Source organism: Bactrocera oleae, chromosome 3 (assembly GCF_042242935.1).
Source record: "Bactrocera oleae isolate idBacOlea1 chromosome 3, idBacOlea1, whole genome shotgun sequence".
Lineage (NCBI taxonomy): Eukaryota > Metazoa > Arthropoda > Insecta > Diptera > Tephritidae > Bactrocera > Bactrocera oleae.
Window position 1 is genome coordinate 57,468,196 of NC_091537.1, and position 5,846 is coordinate 57,474,041.

The 5,846-nt window shown below is 34.0% G+C and overlaps 1 long non-coding RNA gene across 1 annotated transcript; it reads left to right on the forward strand.

The window, feature by feature from the left end:
* Window positions 1–3,699: 3,699 nt before the first annotated feature.
* Window positions 3,700–4,394, forward strand: LOC118681804 (uncharacterized). The gene is made up of 2 exons (XR_004977550.2): window positions 3,700–3,848; window positions 3,910–4,394. It is a non-coding gene; the product is annotated as an uncharacterized lncRNA (long non-coding RNA).
* Window positions 4,395–5,846: the final 1,452 nt, after the last annotated feature.

A 5,846-nucleotide genomic window follows, 5' to 3' on the forward strand; every position in this document is an offset into this window, starting at 1 on the left:
ATCAAAAGCATAACCACAGTCGGTCTTCTACCAGAGAAATAAGAGGGCAACAATTTTGTCGTTTTGATATACCATATCAACCAATGCCTTCAACGCAAATATTGTTACCTCTTATAGAAACAATTTAAAATTTAGAAAGGTTAAAAGAAAAGTTTTCCACATTGAAAATGTTTTAAATTTAAATCTTACTACAGAAGACGTTCCGAATTTAAATGATTTTGAACTTTTCCTGTCTGATAGTAAAATAAATATGTATTTTGATGACGATTTGTTGGCTTGGAGATCAAGCTTATCAAAACCACACTTTTTCCTAAAAAAGAAAATTTCTTTTTATAAATGCTTATCTTCGAATAGTTAAACCTAGAGCGGAACTTCAGAACCTTCCTTCAGATTCGACTGAAATATTCGTAGCTGGTATTTTAGACCGCTATGTTTAGCGGCCAGTTCAGTTAGAAACTCTTTACTTAACTGATTTTAAAACGAAGAGCACAAGACAGTGATCATAAAAAAAAGTTGAAGATGATAATTTACCAGAAAGCGGGGTTGTCATGTACTTTAGAGATGGTAGCGATTTTGTTAAAAGGCGTACCAAACCGTGTATAATTCGATTGAGAGTCGTTTGATATCTGCAATATATCAAGCCTTTATCCATCATTTCAATTCTACACCTTGGTTCAATCCTAGTTCCTTAAAAGTTCTTCTTTGCGCACCACAGGTAAAGCAGCATTTATTTTACATTCAGAACGGGAGGACCGACACCTAACCATTTGAATAGGGAGTTGAGGCCACTTAGCAATGACATAGTTTATTCATTATATTCCGGGCTTAACGATTTAAAACTAATCATAATCGTATGTTTAGCACTGTTGATGCAAGATTAAAACAAATGTTAACAAGTAAGGAAGGGCTAAGTTCGGATGTAACCGAACATTTTATACTTTCGCAAAGTCAAATGGTATACTCGTTTGAGATTTCTTTGTGGATTGACTGATATTTTCAGTAGAAGGTCAACTATAGGCACTGGGGTCCACATATTTAGTACTTAGGAGTTTGAACAGTTTTGGTTCGATTTAGACAATTTTTGGCCGCAAGGTGGCATACTTTAAACGTATTATTCACGCAAAGTTTTACCCCGATATAATCATTGTTACCTGCATAGTGGAAAGTGAAAGAATCAGATGGAATTGAAAATGGTGTTACATGGGAAGTAAGCGTGGTTGTAGTCCGATTTCGCCAATTTTCGCACTATGACATAGAAACATGAAAAGAACGTTATGCACCGAATTTGGTTGAAATAAAAGTGGGCTGTGCCCCGCCCACTGACTAATTTTGAACGCGGTTCCTATAAATTCATCTCATACCATCTCAGAGATAAAATTTAATGTCTCTGGCGTGTTTAGTGCTTGATTTATCGCGCTTTTAGTAGTTTTTAACAGTACCGTTATATGGGGAGTGGGCGGAGTTGCCACCCGATTTCAACTATTTTCACACCGTCAATAGAAGTGCTAAAAACATTTGCTTCTAGTGAATTGTGTTATTATAGCATTAGCGGTTTAGGAGATATGCACATTGAACCTATTAGAGGCGGGACCACGCCCACTTTTAAAAAAAAAGTTTTAACTGCAGATGCCCCTCCTTAATGTGATCCTGTGTACCAAATAACAGTCTTGTATCTTATTGCGGAGCTTAGTTATGGCAAGTTATTTGTTTTTGATTAATGGCGTTTTGTGGGCGTGGCAGTGGTCCGATTACGCCCATCTGCAATACCAACCGTCTCACGGTACCAAGAAACATGTCTACCAAGTTTCATAAAGATATCTCAATTTTTACTCAAGTTAGAGCTTGCACGGACGGACAGACGGACGGACGGACGGACGGACAGACGGACGGACGGACGGACGGACAGACAGTCACCCGGATTTCAACTCATCTCTTCATCCTGATCATTTATATATATATAACCCTATATCTAACTCGATTAGTTTTAGGTGATACAAACAACCGTTAGGTGAACAAAACTATTATACTCTGTAGCAACAGGTTGCGAGAGTATAAAAACAGACAGCCCCTTCGCTGGCATACCGATTATACTCGAAATGTTTGGTGATCACCTGTTGGAGATAGGTGGATATTACACGTGTGATGGCTTAGTTAATAAGGTAACTGGACAACTTATGCAAATTGATTTCCATTGTTCTTTTTCAGCAACTATGTGGATTAAATTCTTGGAACCTTCTGTTGGTTTGATATTATATTAAAAGAAGCCCCATCCTCTAGAAAATTCCTGGACACCAATTAAGTAAGTTCTGAGATCTTTTCAATATAAAAGAAATGAACAAATTTCAATTGAAAAGAAGCAATTTCAAGTTGTTTCAGCTGAGGGAATAACTATTCACAAAAGTGAGGGTGCAACATACAGCAAAGTTGTAGTTCATACTCTACCCAGAATGCATAGAGATCGATATACCTATATTGCCTGCAGTCGATTTACTACTGCATAAGGTCTCTTTATTATAGGTAATTTTATTTTCCCTAAAAAATTTTCTGAATAATATCCAGTAATTAGAAAACTGATGGAATTGAACACAACTACAGCTCTAACAACAAGTTTCAATTTTATGATTTCCCGAACATCATCACATCAAATTTGCAGAACTTCATGAAGTTCTTACTACTGAGTTGTGCAATCAAAATGTCATAATTGTTAGAGACTTTAACATATGTATGTATATTGTCTACAGGGACTTCAAGAAAAAACATTAGTTCCCTGCTTGCTGTAGAATATTCAATAACATCTGCGGGTACATAAATTGAATGGGCAGTTTCAAACGTGGATCCTTCCCATGTTAATGCTATTACTTTTTCTTTCTTTTTTTCTAAATCAAAAGACATTTGAATACCATTATAATTCTGATAGAAGTTTCTGAGGAGAATGTAATAAAATAAGAGTAAGACTAGTTACGAACAAATGAAATGTATGTATATTGAATAACTGCTGTTAAATAAATAAATATATTTATATACATGTGTATAAAAATTTCGGTAAAAAACTTTAAAATAATTAAGATTACATATAAATTACCTTTATGAGGTAATCAATGTTAAAAAATGTAGAAACTAAATAGTGAAAGGGAAAGATAGTACACCAAGTGTCGGATTGAAAGTGAATTTGCTTAAAAATTACTCGGAAGTGAATTACAGAACCTGCCTGAATCACACTTCAATTCAAGTAGCTAAAACATATTTACCTACCGAGTTAATCACGCCATTGCAAAACAGAAATAATTTAGAAATTGTTGAGGCTGATGAAGAAATAATAACGCTGGAAGCAAAACACTATCGCCGGGCTAGATTTTGCTTTATTTTTCTTAACCAACAAAATTACAACATTAAATATTTAATTCATCTCTTAAATATATTAAATTATCTTCCTATTCATTTTTTTCTATTCTCTTCTTGAGCGGGTGAAGATTATTACCTACACCCATATGCATGTTAGTAAATAGAATATCATTCTTATCATTGATATGAATATCGGGCATCGGAACAATAAAATATAAAATGTAATTTTTTTTTTAAAGAACTAAAGCAATATAATATATACGTGATAAATATAATATAAACGATATAAATAAGATAAAGTACTTTGATAGTTACTTAAAACCAGTTAAAATAATTTCATCAAATGTAAATGACAGATAGAAGACTTTTGTTTCAATTTATGAATAAAAACAGCAAAGATAAATTAAATTAATAGAACAAAAAGCTAGTAATTATAAATATAAACAATATGAGCAATGACCATTTTCACAAAGCAGAATCATTAGTTCGTTAAAACTCATCTTAAGGTCAGTGGGTAGACTACATTTTTCGTTTTTTCATTTGGAGTATAAACGTATAAGTTTTTAGATGTGCCGACTCGGGAGCAAGCAACATATTATAATTGGCCGTGTGAAAAACACGAATTCTCCAAATTTAAATCGGCGATAGTCAACGACTGACCTTGAGCTTTGTTGCTAGTTTTTGCAAAAGCAAGACGCAAAGGGAATTGGAGCCGCTTAAACTCGAACGGTAAATCGTTGGAAATCATCGGTATTCCTGGAATCAGTACGCCTTTGAATTTACGGTTGCAGAATTTAGTTGCGTTTAAATTGGGAATGAACATTAAGGGTGATCCAATTTTCAATTTTAGTGTGTGTGGCGGTATTCCAGGTGGCCCTAATGAGTTTAAAAACTTAACTGGATAATTAACAGCTTGTTCTTCGTCCATTACCGTGCCGATTGACTTATAGTTGATTTCTTCGCCGGGAAGTTTCAATTGAATTTGATCATTGAGTTTGTTAAAGTTTTGGTGCTAAAATTTTGCGTTCATAAAGTCAATTTGATTTTTGTAATTAATTGTTAAATTTGGAAATATTTTGTCGAAAAAAGCTTGAATATGTTGCATGTGACAAAAATCCTGTGAAAAGAAATCTCGTTTGTGGCAGGATCAATTAGAATTTTGCCCTTCTCTATGTCTAAAAGTTGTTGCGAAAATATTTGAGTCTTGCTGTAAAAAAAGACGCATGTTCGTTGATAGTGTGATTTTCTCGACTTTTCTCCAAAGATATGAAGATTTCAGGCAAGCGTTCAGCTCATCTGCGGGCGTTGAACGCGGGATAACCGGCAAAAAGAATAAGAGCACCTACCATTGGTTGGTAATATCCTCGAAAATTGCGCAGGATTTTTTCAAGCGCTTCGAGTGATTTTTTATGAGCCATTGTACATCCATCCCAAATAATAATTTTACACGTTTTGAGGACTACACCCATACCAAAATTTTTGCCAACATTTTGCAAGTTCGTGTTTCTGTTAGGTTTAAATATAAGGGAAGTTTGAGTGCTGAATGTGCAGTGCGTCCACCATCCAAGAGCGTTGATGCAATGCCTGATAATCAGGTATATTTTGCCTGTCCCCCCTGTTGCAAAAAAAATTCCGTCTATCTCGTTTGTTACAAGCTGCATGATTTTATCATAAGCATTTTTTTGGTCCGGCATCAGTAGTTTTACATGAGTATCCACATAATGTTGTAACTGCTGCACATCGTAGAGCTCTCTCGTGAGATAACTGTCATAAATATTGCGTTTGGTTCTTATCAATGCTGGCATTCCACGTTGACTAATAACTTTGTTATTAATTGATAAGCATATATCCTCAATCAGTAGTAAAGTTTGGTTGAAAATATCGTCAGAGTACTCTTGGTTAGGATCAGTTACACGCGATTGCCTAAGAATATCTTCACTGAGACTTTCACGACGCGTTTTCCACAGCTCTCTTGGATTCGATCACACTTCAATTCAAGTAGCTAAAACATATTTACCTACCGAGTTAATCACGCCATTGCAAAACAGAAATAATTTAGAAATTGTTGAGGCTGATGAAGAAATAATAACGCTGGAAGCAAAACACTATCGCCGGGCTAGATTTTGCTTTATTTTTCTTAACCAACAAAATTACAACATTAAATATTTAATTCATCTCTTAAATATATTAAATTATCTTCCTATTCATTTTTTTCTATTCTCTTCTTGAGCGGGTGAAGATTATTACCTACACCCATATGCATGTTAGTAAATAGAATATCATTCTTATCATTGATATGAATATCGGGCATCGGAACAATAAAATATAAAATGTAATTTTTTTTTTAAAGAACTAAAATAATATAATATATACGTGATAAATATAATATAAACGATATAAATAAGATAAAGTACTTTGATAGTTACTTAAAACCAGTTAAAATAATTTCATCAAATGTAAATGACAGATAGAAGACTTTTGTTTCAATTTATGAATAAAAACAG